This window comes from Strongylocentrotus purpuratus, unplaced genomic scaffold (genome assembly GCF_000002235.5).
Source record: "Strongylocentrotus purpuratus isolate Spur 01 unplaced genomic scaffold, Spur_5.0 spur5_scaffold_14, whole genome shotgun sequence".
In the NCBI taxonomy this organism is placed as follows: domain Eukaryota; kingdom Metazoa; phylum Echinodermata; class Echinoidea; order Camarodonta; family Strongylocentrotidae; genus Strongylocentrotus; species Strongylocentrotus purpuratus.
In genome coordinates, this window is record NW_022145599.1 from 9,134,061 (window position 1) to 9,161,527 (window position 27,467).

The 27,467-nt window shown below is 36.9% G+C and overlaps 2 long non-coding RNA genes across 2 annotated transcripts; both read left to right on the forward strand.

Annotated features, from left to right (window-relative positions):
• The first annotated feature begins 5,328 nt into the window (after positions 1-5,328).
• On the forward strand, positions 5,329-6,661 carry LOC115923467. Its single transcript, XR_004063899.1, has 2 exons — positions 5,329-5,795; positions 6,275-6,661. It is a non-coding gene; the product is annotated as an uncharacterized LOC115923467 (long non-coding RNA).
• A 429-nt stretch (positions 6,662-7,090) lies between these two features.
• On the forward strand, positions 7,091-9,365 carry LOC115923466. The gene is made up of 2 exons (XR_004063898.1): positions 7,091-8,499; positions 8,979-9,365. It is a non-coding gene; the product is annotated as an uncharacterized LOC115923466 (long non-coding RNA).
• Positions 9,366-27,467: the final 18,102 nt, after the last annotated feature.

Below are 27,467 nucleotides of genomic sequence, written 5' to 3' on the forward strand. Positions count from 1 at the left end.
AAACATCGGTACACATCGCGAGCGTGCATAAGATGTGGAAAAAAATGGGTGAAAGAGATCATTGTTCCGAACTTTTTCTTGAATTATCTTTATAGAAATTGGCAGGTAATTTGGATTTAATTTCATATTTAAAAATGCTTCAATCATGGCGTGAATCTAATTTTATATTAAATTGATTGGAAGCTGTTAAAAGTGTTGTGATTTTATTTTTCTCTAGTATTAATCAGTAGACAGACGGTAGCTTTTTGTTTAGTACAGTGCAAACGGCACGATGAGTTTGAATTAGAAATGGCATGAACCAATCAATTAAAGTGCATCAAATCTAGGGGACATGCTGATATATACATATTAATTTGTTCTAGAAGAAACCCAGTCCAAATGTGTTGAAGCGTGAGCGACTGAATAATTATTCATTCATCCTCGAAAATGTCTTCAACTCCCATCAACTGAAGTAAATGTTCCGCTACGCGAGAAATAATACCCACCACGGCCCGGTAGAAGTCCAGCGAATCCGATACGAAATCACCGGTAGCGCGCTGGCTGAGGTAATGGCAATGCTCCGCATAGAACGTGTCGCTTAGAGTCAGGGGAGGCTGCCTTAAATCTCGTAATTGATACCATATGCTACGTTTTTCACAACAGACAATATTTTTCTACTAAATTATAGATATATGCGGACAGAAATTTGATATTGGTTTTAAAAAATTCGCTACGGCTTTTTCACAGGACTATTGGAAAGCCGCTTGACTATTTTCGGCACGCGATTTTCCTCAAACTAGAATTTTGTTCACATCGCCGATTCGTGCACAAATGTCACACAAGCATGTGTCTCAACCGAATGCCCGTCTCAACCATAGTCATAGAAATGACCTTCAAAAGACAAAACAAGACAGTTTTCTCATAGAAAACCGAAACACAATTTCTTTACTTTCGACGACTGAAAGGTGATAAATTTTATTTCAAATATCGGATCTATAGTTGAAATAGATGACATTTCACAACTGTATTGTTGAACGAGTAAAATCCCCGCGCGTAATTTGAGCGGACAGAGAGATACGGTGCACGCCTGAACGTTCGGCGCAAAAATAGTGTCGACCGCTCGTCGTGCTAGAACAGCAGGGAGCGACTGACAATGCACATTTTGAAGGAAATAATTAGATTTCAAGATTATACATACCGTTTGGTCAATAAAAAGAAGCCGAAATCTGAGTCAGTTTTCCTTGCTCAAAATGCAAGCTGCTTGAAATCAATCACCAGTTTCAAACAAATTTCCTTCTTCACAAATCACACCAAACGTTGAATGTAGAAATTTTAAACAAAATCATAAACAGTTGCTTCTTGTAAATCCATATGATTGCCTTGAAAAACAAACACAGTAGAGATGGTGATGTGAGTTTCAGAAATCTGAATTCAAATGATGATCACTTCTCCCAAAAAAATCCCAGGCTAGGGTCAACAGAGCTAGAGCAGAGAAGAAATTGGAAGATTCTCAACAAATGCACATTAGTTCAAGACAGCTAGACCGAATGTGATTCCAAAACATCATTTGCTGATAATTCTCTTGAAGATTAAGAAAATATAATCAAATTTCGTAGAGATGATCGACGAAATTTCCTCTAGTGTGGCCCTTTCAAATTCTGGACATGCGCTGGATAGTGAAAATGGTACGATATTCCATGTACTGTGTGTACCTCGCTAGGCGCATAATGTCAGTACGTATGTATATATGCAACGGCTCCTCATTCTGCGTTAGTTCCGTTGGCTCGGCTCCGTACGTGCGCTCAATGCAAGCAGTGTATGTGCCGTGGATTATTTGCATGCTATGTATTGTCGTAAAAGGCTTCGTATTCGGTCCCGTTGTACGGCGTACGAGTGTGTCACATGTTGGAAACCCGCCATTGACCATACATTCTCCATTCATGGACACAGTCTCATGCATACACACACACAGACACACACGGTACACTGTACGGCACACACACACATGCGATCATCGAGCGACCTAACCCCAGCAACGCGGCGGGGCCGATCTCTTTGTAAACACGACACTCAGGGATCGCCTTCGACAGTTCATCGTATAGCTTTACCCCACACGTCTCGTGGGAATTAGAGAAGGCGATCCCTCAATCTCAAACACAAAAACCGTAAAACACCGGAATAACAGTTAAAGGGAAATATCACGCACAATACACTGCGTATTTCGCGAGTCGAGGACAGAGAAAACAGGTGATTGACGCGTTTAGCAAGGAATGGTTTTTCTCCTCGCTCTCTCTCTCTCTCTCTCTACTCCCTGAAAATGTTTGTATGTCTATGCATAATTATGCTTTTATTTATGATTTCCCTAGCAATGTATATAAACTGTAGTGTTTATTTTATTAACATTTATATACGATACACTACAAGCCTGTTTGTCAACAATGAGATATTTGAGTACTGATTATAGGGAAAGTTCAAAATTGTGACATTCTTCGTAGGCTTATTGGGCGTAGGAGATGAAAATTGCAATCTATATTCCTTGACTATATTCCTATATCCAAATTCAAGTGTTTTTTTGTCGGTGTGCGTATGCTTTGTTTCCTGTCAAAAACATTTTTGACAAGATAATAAACTTGTTCTAAATAACGCTTCCAGGATTTTTCCCGGGCGAAAAAGTTTGTTAGCAAAATTAGTTGACAAAAATTAAGAAAGAGGAGAAGAGGAAGACGGAAGTAGAAGGAGAAGGAGGAGCCGAGGATAAAGAAGGAAAAGAAGGAGGAGGAGGAGGAGAAGAAGGAGGAAATAAGGTAGAAGAAGAAGAAGAAGAAGAAGAGGAGGTGGAAGAAGAAGAAGAAGGGGGAAAGAAGAAAGAAATTAGAGATAATAATGAAAAAAGATGCGGTCTAGCGAATAGAAGAGAATATCCTCAATATTATTTCTTACGGGAAACAGAAGAGTGCGCATGGGAAATTGTTCTTTTATTTTTCATGTGCCCGCTAATTGGTTTGCAACTGGTAATTTTCAGGAGGACTGAATTCTCGAAACTATTCAAATTATGAAATAGCCTTATACATTCTAGGCTTAGCATTTTTAGCAAAGACAGTCATTATTAATATTGTACCAATAAATATTAGAAAACTGAACAACTATTAAAAATATAATAGCTCCTGAAACGATAAGTTAAAAAACAACATACTATACAATGTGTGATGATAATGTATTTAGAATACACACACAGATACACACACGCACCCACATGCGCACACACACACGCGCGCGCACCCACACAGTTTTGAAATTATTTCAAAGATAGGAAGATTGTCATATTTTTTAAATCACTGCAGTTCAACAGTAGAATAATGGTAGCCTGAACTGCAGCTGAGCAAGAGGACCATCATGGGATATTACGACCAATTTGCTTTGTAATCCGCATGCTTTTTTGAGGGACAGATTGGTGACACTCCATCTGAAAAAGTTTGGATGAAGTCTCTATTATGCGGTAGTGCAGTGTCCTATCATAATAATATTGCTACAATAAATTTAATTTAATTTAATTCGATACTACGATAACTCACTTCAGCCTAAACAAGATTCTTGGGGGGGGGGGGGGCAGAATGAGATAGAGAGAGTCCGTGTAGTTCGTATTGTAGCTGTTGATTAAATTGATTTTTATTATATTTTTTTTCTACTTTATTTGCCTCAAAATGGGTTTTTCGAGGGAGAGATATAGAATGTATAGGCGTGTATAGTAATGTACACATTAAAAAAAAAAAAAAAAAAAAAAAAATACTATGTAGGATTACCTTATGACCAATAACATGAATACAATTTCAGACCAACATCAGGCAATTTAGGCCAGTTTATGTTTCGCACAATCATAAAATAAAATAGAGAGCAAAGATGATGGTGATAGATTTCTTATAGTTTTAAAAGAATAAACGGAAAAAATGTCATATACATTTTTTATGTAATCCTGAAGAAAAGGGTGCACTTGATCCGACACCATGCTCGTCAACCACACAGGGTAAGGATTAGAGTTTTAGGCAAGGGTTTTAGGCAAGTTAGGCCAGGGACTCACATAATCCCTGGTTAGGCCTTATGTCTGGGGTTAGGGTAAGGTATATCGTTTTTGGTCCAGAGTTAATATTTAGATTTGGCTAGACCCCCTAAAGTAAAAAAAAAAAATGACAGGGAGCAAATTTTGCCAGAGCATTGTGTCGCACAACTCCAAAAGAATAGGGGTGAGATAGAGAGAGAGAGAGAGTGAAAGAGAGAGCGATCGATGTGCAATTATGGACCTGCATCATTATTTAGGAATGACCAATTCATTAGTGGATAAAGTAGTTCCATTATCAGTTGAAAACTAAAAGCATGCATGTCCACTCCGGACTCCATATTATTACAACACGAAACCAAACCTGTGCCACAATAATTACACTAAACAATGAATATTGCGAATCCAGATGTAAACTTTGACGTGGGGGGGGGGGGAGGGAGGGGCACACGATGGCCTAAAAATGCTGACTAGAAGAATGAAAAGTACCACATTTTGACCCAGCGAGGGGTGGGGTGCATGGGGGGGGGGGGGAGAGTCAAGTGTAACAAGAAATATCCCTGACGGGCTACAACAACAAGAACAACAAACGGTTCCGATATTTTAGGGAGGCATTATGGTCTCTAGCGCCCCCTCTCTCTAAAAGAAAAAAAAGAGAGGAAAGGACACTTATGATTATAAAATATATACACCCACAATCAGCCACTGCTAGCCACTGCTTATCATGGTTGTAGACTTGAAATGAAGAGAAGCTAAAATACTCCACCGAACTCCGACGCATTGACGGGGATGGATTATTACTCTCCCCGACACGACGGCGATGTGGAGCATTGCTGAACCTGTCAAAAAGGAGCGTTTTCCCCGAGTAAGCAAGCCCCTGCGGTATCACTTCATTTTGACATCATTGTCACCTGTTTGTGTACGCATTGATGATTACAATTTCGCGTAAAACCGGTTAATATTTTTTGGGATGTTCGTGGTTGAATTTTTTTTTTCTTTTTTCGGAAGAGTATGAAATGTCACGAAAAGGGGGTCATTATTATTTTCACGATTTACTAACATGTTAATGCATATACCTGTTTTTGCGAAAATGAATACTTTCTGTGAATGTGTACTCGATAATTAAAAAAGAGAGCGTTTCATTTAGAGCACATTTTCTACCTGTTTGTACGGAAATGGAGTCCCTTTTTTTAAATGTTCCGTAAAGTAGTATGCAAATAGGGGGTTATTTTCGACTCCGGTAATGGTCGTTTAATAGATAATTGTACACCACTTGGATGCAAGTGTGCTATTATAGGCATGTCAGACCCTGTTTATTATCAAGGTATATTCTATTTTTTGAGTAAACCTATTTTCTATTTTTGAGTAAGCTTATATTACTTTAAATTGTTGAACCCCTATTTAAAGTGTACCTTTAAACTATGTTTCTATTAAGATCACCTCTCTGGTATATGCTACTGGTGAAACAAAGAGATGGGAACAAAAAGACCCCTATTCTATAGGCCTTGTTTATGTCTTAAACCCAGACCACTTCCTTTATTCGTAGAGTACATAAATCATGAATGACCAGTGGATACATTTACTGGTACCCCTTTGTCTTGAGGATAGGGAATAGTGGGGTTGTTTGCCTGGTTTGGAAGAAAGATTGGCTTTCTCGTTGAGAGCAAGTTTAGACTTCAAGGCAGATAGACGTGTGATGTAACTTCCCCCAGAAGTTACTATGTCGCAGCTTTTTAAGACCTGCCTTGATTTTGTTTCTTAACAGGTAAGCGAACACTCACCTTCCTAAAAGTATATTCATGTTCTATTCTAGTAAATTATAGAGATATCACAAGTTCCTAATGCAATTTGAATGAATTGTACGATACTGTTTAGTGTGATTCTCCTTACGTTGGAAAACCCATTGTTATATTTTCATGTGTTTATTCCTTAACTTTTGATACAAGATGGTTGTGACTGTGTATGAATTAAGATACCACTTTTCACAAGCCAGACCTATTTATAGATATTTCAGTCATTGTAAAATACTTTTGATTAGATAGTTTAGTGATAGCCCAATAACTACTTGTAAGACGATAAATACTCTTGTTGAATTACTGTGTTCCATATAAAGAAGAATTATTATTGATTAAGTAGGAGAGAGCAAGTTTAGACTTCAAGGCAGATAGACGTGTGATGTAACTTCCCCCAGAAGTTACTATGTCGCAGCTTTTTAAGACCTGCCTTGATTTTGTTTCTTAACAGAGTTCCACCATGGTTCCACCATGGTTCCACTTCCATTTCCCTCGGGACAAGAGTTGGGACTGCTGTCGTTGTTCAGGCAACGCTCTCCGCCTGATCGATGTATTTAGTGCTTACTGACGAACGACTTGTGTTTTATCATTTGTACTTCATATGAACATCTATTCTTTTCTTCTATTCCCTAATATGTTTCTACTGTACAGTGTAGTTTACTTTGCTCTTTTGCTATCATTCTTGTAATAAACATTGTAAAGCTTTGCATGTAGCTGTTTTTGTAATATTGTTGTTTGAAATCGGAAATGCCAGTTGTCACACTCGGAATTTATTATCGGTGTACCTTTGACACTGAATATTAATAAATACCTCTTTGGAATTATCATTGGCACAAAATATATGTTTCAGACTTATGTATTTTAATGGATCTCCGTGTTTACTAATCTTAATTAATTGAACCGGCGCAGGCATAGGAAGCCTGTGTAACAAATGGAGGCACTGCCCGGATGCTAAATTTTCTTGGAAAATAATAGTTGTTTTTCCCAAAAGGAAAATTCTGTTTAGATAATACGTTTTTCAAATGGCTTTTAATTGAGTATTAGGTTCTCTTTCTCTCTCTTTGCTAGGAAGAGACTAACTATTTTCTGTGTATGATTGTTGTTATGTTGATTGCCACAACTTGTAAAACACTCAGTTGGACATAGCGTATATTTGGAAGTGGTCTTAATAATTTGAAGTGTGACCTTATCAAATTTTTTGCTGTTGTTCAGGTCAAATCAGTAGCAGCCCTACTACAAGGGGTAGCTTGTCCAGCTCAGTTGTTATTGTGGTTTTTATTTTACTATATCAATATTTTCATCATATAATTATTTTTGTATTTTATATAATAATTAGAACGTTCTTGAATCCTGATTGGTGTTATAAATAGTATATTTAGGCACCTTAATATCTGAAACTATTTTGTTAACCCTGTTTTTGGATAGTTTAGCTTTATAATCTTTTAAAAAATGTCTGACTCTAAGCCTAAGTTTAAGGCAGAGCTAGTGAAGTTTCTGGCCGAACAGGTGGCCAAAGATAAACCTAAGAAGTGTCCCATAAGGCGATCTGCAATTATGAGTTTGCAGATGACGCCATCTCATCGGGCCACATCTGATAAATCTCCAGCCGCACTAGTGGGTACCCAATTCACTGTCTGGGCTGAGGTTGACGGGGTGTGTGCCCTATGAGTGCCTTATGGACACTAGGTCGATCCCAAGTGACATGCATATCTGCTTATTGTTATCACAAAAAGTTAGCGCACCGTCACTTGGAATCCATGACGACCTGTTCGTGTTTGGTGCAGGTGGAATCAGAAGTTCCATACATTGGGTACATCGAGGCCCATCTGCACTTTCACACTGACAATTAGGTTTGCGTTCAGTCAGAGACGACAACGCTGGCACTAGTTATTTTTATTTTACAAGTTTTTTCATAAGTACTATAGCACCAAAACCAATGAAATCCTTAACTGCCACCACCTTTCGGGTGAAGCTCATTCTACCCAAGAATGAAGCATAGTGGAAGGAGGGATCATTCAGCTGGATGCGGTGTTTGACTGAAGAGGTGCACCCAATGTTGAGGTCATCTACAGAGAATTACATCTTGCCATCTAGGTAGGAAAGTATGAGATTGGTTAATCTCTCTCTGTCCTCTAAAAGTCTGCTGAAATGTATTATTGTATTAACTTGTAATTAAAGATGTCGGGACGCCATGATTCTAGGAGGGGAGAGTGTCAGACCCTGTTTATTATCAAGGTATATTCTATTTTTTGAGTAAACCTATTTTCTATTTTTGAGTAAGCTTATATTACTTTAAATTGTTGAACCCCTATTTAAAGTGTACCTTTAAACTATGTTTCTATTAAGATCACCTCTCTGGTATATGCTACTGGTGAAACAAAGAGATGGGAACAAAAAGACCCCTATTCTATAGGCCTTGTTTATGTCTTAAACCCAGACCACTTCCTTTATTCGTAGAGTACATAAATCATGAATGACCAGTGGATACATTTACTGGTACCCCTTTGTCTTGAGGATAGGGAATAGTGGGGTTGTTTGCCTGGTTTGGAAGAAAGATTGGCTTTCTCGTTGAGAGCAAGTTTAGACTTCAAGGCAGATAGACGTGTGATGTAACTTCCCCCAGAAGTTACTATGTCGCAGCTTTTTAAGACCTGCCTTGATTTTGTTTCTTAACAGGTAAGCGAACACTCACCTTCCTAAAAGTATATTCATGTTCTATTCTAGTAAATTATAGAGATATCACAAGTTCCTAATGCAATTTGAATGAATTGTACGATACTGTTTAGTGTGATTCTCCTTACGTTGGAAAACCCATTGTTATATTTTCATGTGTTTATTCCTTAACTTTTGATACAAGATGGTTGTGACTGTGTATGAATTAAGATACCACTTTTCACAAGCCAGACCTATTTATAGATATTTCAGTCATTGTAAAATACTTTTGATTAGATAGTTTAGTGATAGCCCAATAACTACTTGTAAGACGATAAATACTCTTGTTGAATTACTGTGTTCCATATAAAGAAGAATTATTATTGATTAAGTAGGAGAGAGCAAGTTTAGACTTCAAGGCAGATAGACGTGTGATGTAACTTCCCCCAGAAGTTACTATGTCGCAGCTTTTTAAGACCTGCCTTGATTTTGTTTCTTAACAGAGTTCCACCATGGTTCCACCATGGTTCCACTTCCATTTCCCTCGGGACAAGAGTTGGGACTGCTGTCGTTGTTCAGGCAACGCTCTCCGCCTGATCGATGTATTTAGTGCTTACTGACGAACGACTTGTGTTTTATCATTTGTACTTCATATGAACATCTATTCTTTTCTTCTATTCCCTAATATGTTTCTACTGTACAGTGTAGTTTACTTTGCTCTTTTGCTATCATTCTTGTAATAAACATTGTAAAGCTTTGCATGTAGCTGTTTTTGTAATATTGTTGTTTGAAATCGGAAATGCCAGTTGTCACACTCGGAATTTATTATCGGTGTACCTTTGACACTGAATATTAATAAATACCTCTTTGGAATTATCATTGGCACAAAATATATGTTTCAGACTTATGTATTTTAATGGATCTCCGTGTTTACTAATCTTAATTAATTGAACCGGCGCAGGCATAGGAAGCCTGTGTAACAGGCATATGGAAGATGGTATAGGTTTAAAGGTCTATCATAGGTTTAAAAGAAGTAGTTTTCAGCATATCACCTCGTAACTATATATAGGATTTTTTTTATAGAGGGGGGGGGGGGGGGTGGGGAAAGGGGTCGGTGGTGATCATAACCATGATAACAGGCGGTTGTAATACCACTGTTGACCCATATCCCTCTGTCATCCGTTCTCTATTTTGGATGGAATTTCTCTTTTTCAAAGAGGAGCATCCCTTTTCAGTATATTGTACGCGGCGAATAAAATGATTTTCTGCATGTGAACAATTTGAACTATACATTTTCTTTTTAACATGTAGGTCTACTGAATATTCATGATACTTTCTAAACGAATTAAGATAAATGGAAATCCACTCTTGAAATAGTGGAATCCACTTTCAAAGGAGTAATAATTATCAGTCACTACTTTAAAGAAGGTTCAAGTATATTCGTATTAAGATATTCTTCCACCACGTTGTAATGTCCGTCATCTTGTCTAGGGTCAACTCCTGGCGAATAACTTTGATTTCATTTAGGCCTACTCATAATCTCCAATCATTTAGCGCTTAGAGACTTTGGTGGAAAGCGCTTTATAAGCACCTTTTTTTTATTAGTGTTATTATTATTATTTACTCATTTCATTCATTAAATTATTCATTTATTTATTGATTTCTCTTCAAGGAATTAAAAAAAAGAAGTTTACTTAAAAACTACTTATACTGATTACAACATAATTATAAATAAATCATGCAAGATACGCCATCAAAATAAAATAACACAACCACAAAAATGGACTGTCACTTTAGCTAAGCTTGAAGGTGTGGTAACACGTAATAATTACCATTAATACGGAAGGGGGGAATGGAGGAAAATACTTTCTGCGTTACCCAAAGAAATAGAAATCTATATTAAAGAGGTGCTGGGAGTGAAATGAGATGTTGGAGAAGATGACAGGAGGAGATGGTAAATATAGAGTGACAAAGGTGATGGCTGCATGTACAGAAGAGATAATAGAGAATTAGGCAAAAGGCATGCAAGGGTGAAGCGTGTAAGTGCAGGTATAGTGCTGAATTTAGAGGAAGAGGGGGGAGATAGAGAGAGAGAGAGAGAGAGACAGAGGGAGGGGAGAGAGAGAAAGGTAGAGAGGTAGAGAGAGAGAGAGAGAGAGAGAGACAGAGACAGAGAGACATATTGAGGAGAAGATAGTGTTTTGTTTACGTCCAGAGTCCTCATGCTTCAGAGGTGTCATGTACAAAACTGGATCGAACTTGACAATAAATTGTGTGTCAGCCTTCCAAAAGCGGTTCTCAAATAATATGGGGGCATGGAACCCCCCCCCCCCCCCCGCGCCACAAATTTCCGATGTGAGGTCCCCCAAAAGACCCCTCGAAGCCCGCAAAGCCCCCCCCCCCAACAACAACAAAAAAACAGCAAAGCAAAAAAAAAACATCACTATAGAACCGCTAATGCCACCAGCTTCATTCTCTACTATATTATCTGAATAAATTTTGGTTTTCTTAATTAAGTGCATTGCTAGAGGTCGAACCCTCGTCAAATACCAACATTTCCAACAAATAAACAAAACGTCGTAAAATACAATCAAAAATATATTTGCCTACATTGTATATATTTTTTAACGAATTATATTCACAACGTCCTCGCGTTATTGAACATGAAGACATAAACCTCCTAAGACTGCCGCGTTAATTCTGTGGACAATATTATTTTTTCTTGCTTTCACCAGCCCTCAGTAATACCTACAGTGCATGTACGAATGACGTCTTTGCTTGACCTTGGCTAAAATATACATTGATACGACAACATGGAATGATAATAATCTCTAATCATTTTTGGATATGCCAATGAATTTTGAAATATCGACCAGGATAAATTTTCCTGCTATACAGTTGGGCGGATTATATAGCGTATAACATTGCTGAATATAGGAATTAAATTATCTTGATAATAAATAAATCATAATGATCGAACATTTAGTTTAAGTAAAAAAATCCAGTCCAATAGAACTAGTAGATGATCATATAATAATTATGCATATTTATTTATGTATTTATTTATTTATTAAAACATCTCTTAACAGGATAACATTGGTCAGCTCGCAGGCTGTTTTACATAATGGTCCTGTATAAAAAAGGAAAATACAAATTCAAGAACTGACAATAAGAGTATTTACAAACAAAATAGCATAGTTGGGCAGCGAGACCAAATTTGGTAGATACATAATATTATATTGCATATAGATTTAAGAAACTTTGCTCGCGTATTTTATCACTACAGTACGTAAATTAATACGCAATTAAGCTTTCGTGTTCTCCCCAGATTTTCTTATAAACACGACGAATAATTAAGAAAATAATGGGCAGTCGAGTTAGCATGATGCGTAGAGCATTAATTTTAAAGCTTCCCTCAAAAAGCTGTATCGTGGCATCGGCACTGATGTACCAATGGCTGTGACTGTTATGTACTGCAGTTGCGATGGCAAGGTGCACAGGGCATAATCTAGGGCCAATGTACGGGGAAGCACGGGCGCGCCAGTGTAGTCGATCGTCGTATGTAAGTTTTAAGTGTCACTGTTCATTATCTGTGGGCGGTACGGTGGTCGAGCGAGCAATGCGTGGTCATGGTGGTGATGGTGTGTGCATGAACGAGCAGGCGATTGGACTCTGCGTGTCGCGAAAGGCTGGCCGGGGGCGGACAATTAATTGGCACAGACCGCCATGAATAAAAGAGGCTTAGATTTTGAGAAGAAAAAAGAGATACCACCTCGTGTTGGTCATTAAGGCTACCACACTCCTCGTTGGACATGTTGGCCAAAGTTTATGGCAGCACCCAATTCTTGTTCTTTTTCACTTTAAACAGTTTATGGCAGCACCCAATTCTTTTTTCTGTTTCACTTTAAACGTATTACCCTATTATTATGTTAATCAAAGTCCAAATTATTGTTTGCATTTGTTTTTAAAATTTTAGTTGTGCTTCCAAAATACTAAAAATGAATCATGAAATATAAATGTCGGGATAAATGTGTCATTAGTGTATAAATCCAAAATTATATTATTACTCGATTAAACACTCGTCATAATAAATGAAAAGAACGTCGTTTAAACACAGATAACTATGTTTATGTAAGAAAGAGAAAGGCATTTTGTCGTAAACAATTTTATTCCGTTTGTTGATGCAATCTAGCACTGAGTCTGTTTCATTTTGCCCAATAAAATAAATATGAACATATTGTACGCCTATTATGTAACCCATGAGCAACTTTCACCATCTCCTCTGTCTCTTTCTCTTTCTCTCTCTCTCTCTCTCTCTCTCTCTCTTCCCCTCCCAGCACCTCTCCCTTCTCCTCTCAACCCACACTTTCTCTATCTCTCCCTTCCCATTATCTCTGCCATTTATTGTCTTTTTTTTTCCTTCTTTTTTTTCTTCTCCCTCCCCAAAATGTAAGGTTGTAAAAAAGTAGGCCTATTACGAATGTAATTTATTATCGTCACTATATTGCATCCAGAAAAGTATGTGGACGTAGGCCTATTAAAAAAAAAGTTTATTGTAACATTAAAAGGGCCTGATTGCACTCAGTTATATTTGTTGCATTTTGATATTGTTATCCTTTGTCAAAAGAAAATTGAGAATGATCCTATATGCATGTTTGGATTATAATCAACACGTTTGAATTTTTCTTCTCTCTCTGTCATCACATTTTTCTTTCTCCTCTGTGGCTGTTATTCCGTGCTCAATACAGTGTAATTATATCTCATTTTTTATGTCTATTTTTTTCCTTTCATTCAAGAATGAAACACGATGAATCATTATAAATGCCAGTAAAAAGAAGGTGTACAAGAATAATTATGACAAAGATTGAAGGACCAATTAGTATCGTCATGCAGGGCTTCATAACAAAAATCTTGTTTACCAAGTCAGCCTGCGTACGTGTGAAGCCCATCATGGAAAAACGAATTTAATATTTTAAAAGACATGATAACTATTAGCTTCGTAAAAATCTAAATTTGGAAAAGGCTCATTTTCAAGAAAATCTAGGGTCTATATTAATATCTTATGACTGAATCATTCCCTGTAGGGTTTCTCATATAATCTCAGAATAATATAGAACCATAGTATACAGTGGAAAGTGGAAAAGGAAAGAGCGTTTTAAGAACCATCCATGTACTGAGGTATTCATTATTTTTTAAAGAAACTTAACATGCAGTTCCTTATATAATTATTATGTAACATAAACCATTTTGCAGTCTGTTGCTTCGATTGATTAACGCAATGTTTACGCATGTTACTTTATAGACCTATACAAATTTTAAATGATCACTTACAGTGACATTGAAGATCATAATATACTTATAGGCGTAACATGAAATTAAAATTCGACATAATGATTATGAAAGAGAAACTGTAAAGGAAGAAGAGATAAAAAAAAAAATGACGTCATTAGTAAGCATACACTGTAAAAAAGAATTTGTTCATTGGTAATTTTTACGTATTTTTTCCATGTAGAATTTACTTGAAAACATTATTTTTGCCACTTACGCTTTAAATTTAAGTCTTGCTAACTCAAACTTTCAATTTAGTAGAACATACGTGGAATATTTAAGTAAAATCAAATACATAAGAACTTTAAGTAATTTCAGCTTGTATTAATTTAGTAATTTTAACTAAAAATCAGAAATTATACGTATTACTCAAACAATTTATGTTGATTATTCTTATCTTTTTAAAGTAAGGACCGATGCAATGCGTAATATAGAAATATTTACATAATTCATGAATATTCATTAAGACCAAATTAAACTCTTTTTTAAAATAAAACAATTCTTTTTTGTGGTTGAATGAAAATTTAAGGACTTTAAAACATTTAGTAATTCATTTAAAGGTAAAGACCAGTATTGGAAACGCCCCAATTTCAAAAAATGAAATGGAAGCTCTCATTACCAATCATGTGAAAGAATATGTTTTGACTAATACATGATGATACAAAATTTGCCGGGAAACCGCCTACTAATTCATATATTTGGTAAATTTGTTTCTCTCATGGTCTGTGAGAGATATAGGGTAGTCCCATATACATCTTTCTGTGTATAGTGCTTGTAACTTTACGAAGAATGGGCCAAATTTCTTATCATTTTGATGATTCCAGAACCTTGTAGATGCTAGATGCTAGATGATCAACCTTTTCTGATCGATTCCACAACGTTTCTTTCACAATGCAATCGAATGACCATAACTGGTCTTTACCTTTAACATGGCTAAGCAAAGACAAGACAATTTTTAATTGTTACCCAGTTCAAAACAAATCAAAACTTGATATTTCAGGAAATTGTCAACAAATTTTCCTTTTAAGATGCTACGATCAAGTAAATATAAAATTTGGAGCCTTTCAATATGTGTCAATGAAGCGTGTGTTAGTGATTAGTGATTAATCTTAAATAGAAGTAGCGAATGATTAGTGGATGTTACTTGTTAGATTAGATGGGTACCAAATCGTGCAATATGTAATCCTATCATAGCTTTTTTTTAATTATCTAAAATGATTACAATACTTAAATTATTTACGTTAATGTAACTCGATTTAACTGAGTAAAAATTTATTCAGCAAAATAAGTAAACTCTACTTAAGATGCCGTAGGTAATATTTACTTAATAAAAATAAGGCAATTCTTTTCCTCAATTTTATTGAGTTATTTCGACTATTATTTTTTTACAGTGTAGCCTGTTTTTCAGATAACGTGTGAACACGTCCCAGATAGGCCTTCGTATGAAAAATAACATATTATATTATCCATTCTATACAAAATTGACATCTCCCAAATAGTTACAATGATTTGGCATGCATGTGTATCACGTATTTTTAGGGCGGATGTGGGGCGGGGGGGGGGGGGCACGTGTCCACCACCCTCCCCCCCCCCCCCCACAAAATCGATTTCAATGACGATTTTGTTAGACTTGATTATCAGGTGCGCTATACTTTACTCCGACCCACTGTAAAAAAGAAAGAGATAGGGTCAACACATTGGTTAACTTCTACCCCCCCCCCTTTCCTTTGTACCATCACTGGGCGCGTCTAGGTTGCATGGGGGCTAACAATGTATTTAATTTGTTTAAAAAAATCTTCTGTCCTTCGGTAAAAGCCTTTGGTAAATGAACCCTAGATTTCCCATTATGACGTTCTATGGGGATGTCTAAATTTCGAGAGATATATTTTTTTGGAGGAAGGGGGGGGGGGGGCTAGAGATAGAGGATAATATTTTAATCTTTCGAGGTATAATAATATTATAGGCTATTCGTGGAATCTTATTCAACGAAAAGGTTGACTGGATTGAGCAAAATTATCACTTGGCAGGAAATCGATAAGGGTCGAGAAACCTTTTTCACTACTAGCTTTCAATCATCTCTTTCGATCTTTCGCTGAAAGATCCGTGGGTTTAAAACTTACTGATGGGAAAGAAGTTAATAATACGTGCTCTGCTCGTTTCATTTAGAGGCACTTTGAACGATTGCCACGCTAGACTTTGGTTCATGTATATAGGCCAATGTGCATGATGTAGAAAGGCTTTAAATATTTCATTTCAATAACATAATTTCACCTAAGATATAACTATAAATATCACCATTGGGATTTTTACAAGAAAGTATATAACTTGCCGTGCTCTGTCGATGCACCCCCCCGCCTCACATAGCTATGAAAACATTCGACTTTCAAAGAAGTGAGTCTACATCAAAATGTTTAATAATGTAAATCATATTTCCACGTCCTCACTTTTTGATGTTTCTGGAGAATGTATACACATCAATCATGGCCTTACAAATCTTATACCATCACAATTTAAGGAATTCAAAATTCTTATAACTATGATATTCGTTGAATCACGTAACCATTATTATATAGGTACGATTGGCTGGAATTGAAGATGGCTACAGTCATGTTGAAAAGTCACAAAACTTTCCCTTGAGAATTGAATGACTCCTTCGGCATATTGCACGATGAAAACGACGCGTCATTTATATTGCGTCATTACCTATAGTCCTAAGTCAATTAACACATGAGTCAATTTTTAAACCAAATTATGACACTGTTCATGTTTCTTTTAAACGGTGTCACACTTTTACGATCCGCCAAAGACCTTACAAGTCCCTGGCGCAGTCGTACGTCTGAAAAACACATAACAAAAACTTACCGCATTTTGTTATGCTACTCAAATGGTCAAAGGGGAAGTCCATCCTGATACTAAATTGGTTTAATTAGAAGCAGACCAATGAGAGGAACAGACAGGTCAGTGATAAATTGAGCGAAATCCTATAAAAAAAAAAAAAAAAAGTTATGAATTTTTGAAGTTGAGATCGAGCAAACACAAATTGGCAACTGTGGGACATATCTTGCGATGTTCCCTCACATTTGCTTTGTAATAGAAAATCTGAAGTTTCTATTTCCCGAAAAAAATGATCAATCGTACAATCATGAACCTTAAAAATTATTTTTGCAAATAATTATGTTTTCATTAGTAACTAAGAAAATTAAAGTTTATGAAATTTATGTGTAGAGAAAATTTACGTCACAGTGTTGCCTATTTGTGTTTCACTGATGACAACTATAAACAATTCATAACTTTCCTACTTTGAAACTTTCACTTTCGGTAAATGGGAAGGTTTATAATATATTTCGCATTTCGCGTTATACTATAACTCTCCTATGTTTCTATCTCTATCTCTATTTTTTATCCTTCTTAACCTCATTAGGCCTTGTGTCATACTTCTCATATTTACAGTTGTCATTAAAGTCCATTCATTTTACGCCATTTCGGTTACCTCCATTACGCAACATTTCTTTACAACGGATGAGCACGGGTATGCTCGCAACAGAAATAATTGGAATGCAATTTGTTTAATCATGGACCTATTACGAATGGACATTCATCGTTTTCTTAACGAATCCATTGTGATTGTCTCCGTCAATGTCGTCTCAATAACATTCCATACATGTTTTTTCACTTTGATCTCATGAGGGTCACCGCCAATAAGCCGGGACAGAATCAAGATAGTGATTTTAAACATGTTAATATAAGTCATGCGCAGAAGATAATAAATCGCTTAAATCATGGGAAGTCGATGTGAAGTTCTGGTTAATAATTGGAAATTGTTGTTCTATGTACTGTGTTCTATTTTTGAAAAACATGTTGATATTACCAGGTAGGTTATATTTGGATTGTTTGTGATTTAAAATCCCTTTTCCCCCATGTTCCTCATAATATTACAGAATTACAACGCATAGGCTTATAAAGATCATGGCCCTCTAATTGTTTTATAAGGTCATTGGTGCGTGCAATAGTGTGCGAATCAGTAATAATAAATTTCATATCACCAAAATCGTCTGATTTTCAACTTTGCTGCTCCCCATTGGTAATGTTTTTTTTATTTTTTATTAAAGACACACTCTTACAGACCACACCATTCAAACAAAACCCTAAAGAACGAAACTGCTCCTTTGTCAATGACCGAAAATGCTTACGCAGTCGTTATTGTTAAAACAGCTGAATGTTTTCATTAAGATGCACAGTCGCTGTTTTCACGAAGTGACGGTAGTGAAAAAAAATTGCATTCACTTTGCGTTACGATTTTCCTCACTACCGTCACTTCGTGAAAACAAGGACGACTGAAGGCGGTGACTATCATAGGATCAAAGAAAGAATCACATTGAATGTCCATCCGTTAGAGGTCCATGGTTTAATGAAATATCATGCGTCGTAATTCTTTGCACATGAAAAAGGGAAATCTACTCATTTTCATTCGACCTCTTTAGATTTGAGTTACGACACGTTACTCGCAAAAAAGAAAATCATTCCATCATTATATTTCTCAAGTTTACGGTCAGCGAACTTTCCACCCCGTGTTTTTGTCAAAGAAGCTGGCTTCTCCGAGTATTTATTTTCCAATCATTATTATTTCTTACCACACGTCAATCATTAGGCCACACCCATGAGATTGATTTTGATGTGACACGTCCGATGTAAACAAAGCCGCTGATTGGCTGCGGACACGTGTTCCCGCTTTCATGCGTGGTCAATTTTTAACCTTCCACAGAATGTACCGAATCATAAAGATTCGATGGGTCTGTCTGTTATGCTCATGTCATTAAGAATTAGTCATAAGATAATTGGTAATTATTATAGATCTCACTCTCAGTTTTGAAACAGAACTGAGGTAGTAGGAGCACCGACTTTGACGTTGAACTCAAACGTGTTTCTCTCTTTTCAACACATGCAATCAGGCTGTCGTAAGATGAATTTGATTCCTGTCTCCACACTTTCATAAATTTGTCTTTAGTACAGACGTTTTGAATATGTCTTCATCTGACAATAACTTGATTTCGACGGTAACTTTCATCTCATAGCTGCTATATTTTTCAAAAAGAAGACAAGGCAATTTAAAATCGAATGGATTCTTCATTTTACAATAGATTTTTTATTATTATGAATTTGTAGCTACTCTTTCGCCCTTTTATTATTTTCTGTAAATCGTCAAAGAAATAAAAATCTAAAAAGCTTGGAGATAAGGTTGGTTGTGGACGATTTGGCGCGCTAAGGCTGTCGTCTGCAGCTGTGTATGTCACTCAACTTGACCGTCAGATAATATGCGTGATAAATTAGTGCTAGGTGGTAGTGATTCACCGCCAACTCTCCTCATCTGCTTCCAAGGAATTACAAGGAGTAGAAAAAGGGGGGAAGGAAAACGGGCAAAGACAATATTTGCTGAGAGGGGGGTAAACTTGTCAACAAACTAACCCCGTGAATTGACGGCACGTTGGTTTGTACATGACTTCGATTGATCCTGTAGGAAGGCGAAGACAAATATTCACGCGTCGTAATTCTACAAGAGAAACCTTACTGAGAAGAATTATGATATCTCAAAATCTTTGTCTGAAAATGCTGTTCAATTAGTAATGGACAATAATGATCACAATTAGTGATACTTTTCAAGGATTTTTAATTAAAGTCTCTCTTCGGTCCTCTCCCTGTTTCTCTTCATTATATATTATATGCGTATATATTATATTATCTTTGTATATAATAATAATAATAATGGTCGCTTCTTATATAGCGCACATGTCCGTCACGTTGTGACGCTCCTGGCGCTGCCCCGATTATTACCCTGGCTTTAGCAAGGCAGCCACTGCGGCGCTCTTAACATTTCAATGAATTAATTCCTGCCAGGTACCCATTATACATTATATTATAATTATATATAAAATATATACATGTATGTCAAACATGATCGCACAGACTTTCGAAACATCAATTGAATAGCCTTGTTCACATCACATTTTGAAAATATGTGCGAATGATCAATCAATGACGAATTACGTACTCCGAATAGGATTTCCGATGGGATATACATTAGGGTACTAGATTACCCTCGACTTCTCTGCGATCATGGGTGTCGATCCCGGGGGATGGGGGGGGGGGGGGATATATCCCCCCCCAATATTTCAGGTGGGGGGGGGGATGGCCTGTACAATCATCCCCCCAATAATTCACCATCAAAAAAAAAATTAAAGTTGAGAGCCCGATGAGAGAAGTTAATGGTTATTACTTGCAAGATGACCATCAATAAACACATTTTGCTATCTCATTTTCATAATACATACATATATAAAAAGAAACGTAGTAAATGAGACAACCGTAATTATATGAGACAAGAATAAATTGAATTCTCGCTCATACGGCTTCATCAGGAATTGATGAATTTATTCAATTTATTCAATCAACAGCATCATAGAAATGCAAAGCCGCAGCGTTAAAAAGCAACGAGCTTAGTAAATGTTAAGCGCGAAGCGCAAAAATGCGGGAAGGGGGGGGGGGAGGAACTGAATTCAGACAAGGATTAAGAGTCGAGAATGGTACAACGAATCGTCTTCTTTCTCTAATAATTTAATGTAACGTCGAAGCTTCCGCGCTTCGCGCAGGAGTGGGGGGGGGGGGGGGGGAGAGGGGGAACTGAATTCAGACAAGGATTAAGAGTCGAGAATGGTACAACGGATCGTCTTCTTTCTCTAATAATTTAATGAAACGTCAAAGCTTCCGCGCCTTTGTGCGGGAGGGGGAGGGGAACTGAATTCAGGCAAGAATTAAGAGTCGAGAATGGTAAAAAGAATCGTCTTCTTTCTTTAATAATTTAATGAAAGGGGGGGGGGGAGGAACTGAATTCAGACAAGGATTAAGAGTCGAGAATGGTACAGCGAATCGTCTTCTTTTTATAATAATTTAATGAAAGGGGGGGGGGGAGGAACTGAATTCAGATAAGGATTAAAAGTCGAGAATGGTACAACGAATCGTCTTCTTTTTATAATAATTTAAGAAATGTCAAAGCTTCCGCGCTTCGCGCGGGAAGGGGGGGGGGGACTGAATTCAGACAAGGATTAATTTCGAGAATGGTACAACGAATCATCTTCGTTCTTAAATAATTCAATGAAACGTCAGAGCTTGCGCGCTTCGCGCGGGAGGGGGGGGGGGGGGGGGGAGGGGGGAACTCCCCCTCCCTGCACCCACCCCCTAGGAGGTGCTCACTACCGCCTCCTAAAATAAAATCCTTCCTATATGCTTGAGAGGATAATAACCCAGGTAGCAAGCCCATGTGGGACCCACATGGATATTCTCTGAAATGTTATCTTTATTGAGGGTGACTTGAAAAAGTTAATAACTTGGAAGGGAGAGGGTGCAACCTGCCACACGCTTCTACCTCTTGGTTGCTTTGATCCATTGCCGAAATATTTTGGCACCTATCATCCCCCCCAACCGAGGATACAAATCGATACCCTTGTCTGCGATATATTTATTTATTTATTTCTGTCGTGCGTGCGTGCGTGCGTGTGTGTGTGTGTGTGTGTGTGTGCGTGTGTGTGTGTGTATGTGTGTGTATGTGTATGTGTGTGCGCGCGTGAATGTGTATGTGTGGGTTCATGTATACCCACACGCACGCACATACGTACTCTCTCTAAAACAGAGTGAATTATCAATTTCTTGGAAGTGACGTCAGGGAATCACTTGTTTAGGAGTGAATATCGATTGATTTTAGAGTGCTCTCTAAGAAGAAAAGAGTGATATTCACTCTATTTTCACTACATTTTCACTCTCCAGAGGAATGACGTCAGGGATCACTCGATTTTTTGTTTAGAGAGTACATAAACAAAAACAATGTTTTCCGATTCACCACATTGCATTGGTCGTGGCGCCTCTATGAACGAGAAAGGTTAATATCAGAAAAAAAGAAGAATGCATTCTAACACGAGGACACATGCAGGCAAGTTCCAAAGTCAACCTACAATGTTTGTCCTAACTGTGAAATCTTAATTGACCAGTCCACATGATTATATTCATTCTGGTAAACGAAAATGTTCAAAAATAGTTTTGCCTTGGCGTTAATTTGTTGTGTGTTTTTAAAACGTTATTGATTGAATGACATTAATTCGTTGGGTTTTAAATTTTATTCCCAGAATAACGTCTTTAGACTTTACAATTTGGTACAGTAATTGTTTAAATGTATCATTCTAATTTTAAGAAATAAATGAGAAATGTTTATAATTAAAGAAATGAATTTGCTCTAAATACAAACAAAAACACAGCGACAGTACTTTGCTGTACATAAAGGTGGTATATAATATCTGTAGATAAAACTAGACAAGCCAGCAAACGCGTTGGCGATCGTAGTATTTGATGTGAGATGAAATTGAATGGCTTCCTAATATACGAATGGCATTTAGGTGAAAAGTTTGGTAAATATTATGATACAGGGTTTTGTAGGTATTCATACAAAAATGTTAATATTACTATCGTCGTCATTAGGTGTGAGATTAGGAGCAGAAAGAGAGAAAGAAAAATAGAAAAAGGAAGTGAGAGATATGAGATACAAGGAGAAAGAGAGAAAATGTAGCGAGAGATAGATAGAGAGAGAGAGAGAGAGAGAGAGAGAGAGAGAGAGAGAGAGAAAGAGTAGATTTCGTTTCGTGATTTTAAAAACAGTTAATCACGCATCGTGATTCTATTGCTGTTCTTTAAGTTTTGCAAAAATATTTTTTAAATCATAATAACTCTTATGATGAACCCATACAAGGAAATACATTTTTTTCCACAATCTTCACTCGGTCAAAGAAAGATGAGGAAAAACTTATAACCTTCAGTTAATATCTTGGTGAACTTCCCAATTTATATTAAACAATCTTTATCATATTTGTTTGAAACAAGCCTGTTTTGGGTTTATTTTTTTTGGTGAAAAACTAACTTTGAGAACATTAAAAACGAAAATTTTAAATTAAGAGAGATAGAGAGAGAGAGAGAGAGAGAGAGAGAGCGAGAGAAACATCAAGTAAAAGGAATGCATTATCAATTATCCGCATATTGGATTAGATGGTTTACAAATTAATTCGATTCATGAGGTTGGGTTATAACAAATTAACAAACATAAAAATATACTATTGAATTTGAGAGACGGTTCGTCTACAAATAGTGGGAGGATGTTTGATTGGTAAAATGGTTCTTGTGGTTTTAAAAGAATAACAAATAAATAACTTATGGACAACTGCTAAAACAAATAAAGCACTATATATATTTATGACGATCCACCTGGTTGCATCACAATCCACGTTCTTCTAAATGAGGAATAACATTTTGCTCTTGATTTCACTCATGAATATGAAGAAAAAAATCCTGATCGCTATAAATCCGATGAAACCTGTATTTAGTGGAAAACATATCAACTGTCTGAATTTAAATATGAATTCTAATAGACGTTGATATCTTAAAAGCATTTATTCGTTGTAATGGTACATTTTGTAATAATATTTTTTTTTGCATGATTTTGTTTCTTGGTGCGATTTCCTATCACCGTGTGTCAGTAAAATAATATTCTAAACAATCTACTTAATTGCAACATATTTGATTCAAGTAACAGACTATATACTTAGAGCCAGAACGGATTCGAAAGTCGGTTTAATGATAAACAAAACCGTTTTTAGGAGGAAATACCAAAAGGAAAATAGTCCTTATACCACGTAAATCAAAAGAAGTGCATGTGAATTGAAAGTGTCCCTTTCAAATCATTGGTTTCCGATGCTGTAAACAATAAACTCTTTTATTATATTCCTGGTTCTGTCATTTTCCTCGTAAGATAAATATCACGTATGATTTAAGTCTTAACGCTCGCGGTATAGAGACGTTGCTTTAGGTTTCACAACCGTACCATGATATCTTCATAATTTATTTGTATCTTTTATTTTTTAGATCACACGTGTAATACATACGGTTATATGATTCATTATCCTTTATTCTTGATTCGCTAATTTGATTCACAAACCGAGAGGGACTGCTTCGATGATTCCACAATTGAGTTATGAATATATACATGATAAATGTATAAGTATACCATCTGGTCAAAAATGGAATGATGTGCGAGTGACGGCAATGACTCCGTGTGTTCATACCAATTGTCTTCCTATTTTTGTTTGTCTTAGAAAATTTGAATCATGGATTTTCTATTTCTTTTATATATATATATACCAACCGAATTCAGCTACGGAAACGAAAAACTGACCACAAAGTATTACCATTCACTAAGAAAACAATTATTATTGTCCAATCTGATAACAAACAGAACATGAAATGCTCGATTCCTGAAATTATGTAAACAACAAAATATAATATCATTCATATACGCGAGAACCGTGACAGCGTACATTTTATGCCATGTTGCTTTTTTGTTTCGTTTTATGTTTGGGAAAGATATTAGGACCATGCTTTGATTTAAGTCTGCAAATTCGTGATTGAGAGAGAACAAATATATTTACATGGTCGAGGTATAGCATTATAGACCACGAATATATGTTAAAAGTAATTTGCTATGGTAGAAATATGAAATTGTTTTTGGTCGCCTTTCTTAATATTTATATACGGAAGAATCTTTTCCGGACAAAGTTGCCTGTATTTATTATTCCGAGTATCACTATGGAGCGTTTGTGAATAATGATTTTCCTGCTTTCGTTTAATAAGTTAACTTAATAAGTTAAATAACAATTATATACTCTGATAGTTTGTGCGGTAAAAGTGATGTAGTAGCAATGCAATATTCAGTCACGGATCAAAAAGACGGGGGGGGGGGGCGGGAGGAGAAAATGTGCCTTTTTTAACAATTCGTAGCGGACTTGACATTGGCGCTTTTCAATGTCGCCTGCCCCATGACGACCGACCGCTCGTATCATATCGTGGCTCGTATCTCCCCTCCGAGTAGGCCCGGCCTTTCGGTCGGGTGAACAGCGACAAAGGGTAACTTGATTAGTCCTACGCGATCGATCAAATCAATATCACTTAAAACCGCCTAAATGGTCCCTTCTATTCTTCTTCGTGTAAGCTTAGATATTGAAGACAAGTGATCACAAAAGGTCGGTTTTATTTCATTTGTCAAAGAAGAGACAAAATCGAGCCGAGTATGCAATCCCATAATGTAATACGGTATTGTAGCGGGCATTATTTTGATATAATTGAAGCGGTCGTTCTCACCCCGTTCTCAACTATCATTTTTCATCAGCTATCGGATTTCCGATTTTAAACGGGATTCTTTAATCATGGCGCACAATAGCTGTGGTTTTGATACCTTTAGAGAAAAATGATAAGTAATATTAAAAGAAAGTCATCACATATAGAGGGATATTCATTGAAAAAATCCTTGCTAAAACGACAGATCTTTGACTACAGATCGTTATGGCTCCCAACTCAAATTAAAAAAAAATCTTCTCCATAATTGTGGTCATTCCATTCAAAACAAGCAAGAAACATCAGCAAAAATATAAACAAAATGTCACAGAACGACATATTGTAAGGGCGTTCATTAAAATCCAAGAAGACCAGTGGGAAATAAGATTAGGAAAGAAATGAGACCAGCGTCTCTATAATTTAACCACCAACCTCATGACAATAAGCTATACTGTAGTAAGACTTTATTTGTTGTGATATATTATGATTGAAAAGTGTGATGCATTAACTTTCTTTTCTGCGTAGTGGAAATGTAAGGCGATCTTATCGGTATCCGTCTTATTAAGCGATATAGCTTTTCTCATTTGGGGGGGGGGGGGGGGGGGGGGTAACTTTAGTGTTTTCTTTTAAAGAGGTGGCGAATTCGTCATGCCATGAGAATGTTAAGCATCCATTGATGGTGCATTTTGCAATTTCTGTAGTTTAGGAAACTTAAGTATTGTGCTAATGTGATGAAAATTATCCCAAAGGCTTTTTTCCCTTTCTTTGTGGATAACTTTGAAGGCGCATGCATCCTTCTAAACAACAACTTTCTCCTGCCTGATGCATTGTTTCATAAGTCGTTCAAAGATGCACGTCATCCGAATATTAATACCTGTACTTTTTTGTGAAGGCGATATGTGAAGAAGTATAAAGGTCTGTTCAGATATGGCGCGGTAAAACCGCCGTAAAAATGCCGCCGCGGTTTAAAAAAAAAATTGAAAAAGTGAATGGCAACTACGGACTTGCGCGTATTCATTGAGCTCTGAGAACTGAAATGTGAATGTGAATATGAAAAAACAAAAATCGGCCGTGAAAAACCCCAAAACGGCCTAAAGAAACCCTCCATCCGGCAGGAGGGTGATATGAGCATTTGGATATGAGTTGTCCAAAGAAAAATGAAAAAAAGAAGAAAGAAACAGGTTAGGGTCACACTCTTCTTCAGTGGCCAGCCAATGTGACAGATGTTTAAAAATAAGCATATTAGGGCCTACTCTTTACGTCATCATCATTTTTTGTAAACGTGGTTTTGCCGCGTCTTGTCTGAACGGGCCCAATGCACCAATCCACCTTTTGGCCCCTCCCATAAATAAATGAATTTAACTTTCAAGAATGCGTAATTGGGTTAATTTCTTCTTCCCGTTTTCCAATATAACGGTAAGATGTTTTTAACTATCGACTTAATTTACAATTCTACCTACCAGCACGACCAGTATATTGTAAACAAATGCATACTACTTCTATGTGATAATTTTCAGAATGTTATTCTTACTCTTTAGTCTCTCCCTCTCTCTCCTCCTCTCTCTCCTTCTCTCTTTTCCTCTCTCTCTCTCTTTTCCTCTCTCTCATCTCTCTTACTCTCACTCTTATTCTCTCTCACGTTGCATGCGAGACTCTATACGGTGACAATAATAACAGAAACATAATTATTATCGGAGCTTTTCTTACGCTTACGGCCTGCCAAAATATCGCATTCCGGTAAAAAGATACGGTGTTAAGTTGAGACCGCGTCCGGGATATAAAACCCCCAACCATTTATGAGTATACGCTTGCCTTTGAAAGCAGTCGCTATTATGTTACTAACTACACATATTAGGCCATTTTTTTTTTCTTTTCTTTTCATCACGGGTGCTTTTTACTGGTCGGGTTGGCTGGGCCAAACAGTTTATAGCCAGTCGGTCGCTCACTCACTCACATATTACGTGCAAAATACATTACATTCTCCGAAGCCGGGGCACTCGGCGTAAATTACCTCCCGTTTCGCTGTGTATGCGCTATGTGCGAAACCTCAGTTAGCGCTAGCTAGCTGGCAATAACTTCCGCCCGCAAATGAATGAGAAAATAAGATAAAAAGGCATAATTGAGCTGAAGCCTCTAATAAAGAGAGCAGTGCCGCCGCGCTGGTCTGGTGAAGAACATGTAAAAATAAGGCGAGTTGGGAACAAGCCGCCGCGCTGGTTTGCAATCAAGATAATGATAGAAATACGGGCAATCTGCAGGCGAGATTTTCCGCATGACGTATTAGCGGTTCATTTGAGACGTGCTTCACCGATCGTGCCAGGTTTTATTGTTACAGCTGAATGTCACAAACTGGATGCTAGAGGGCGGGCTTCATGATGACTCCTATTGAACTTAAAGTGCCTTGAAGGCTTTAAGTGCATCAACTCAACCGTATATACAATATATTACAGATGTTTACTGGGGGA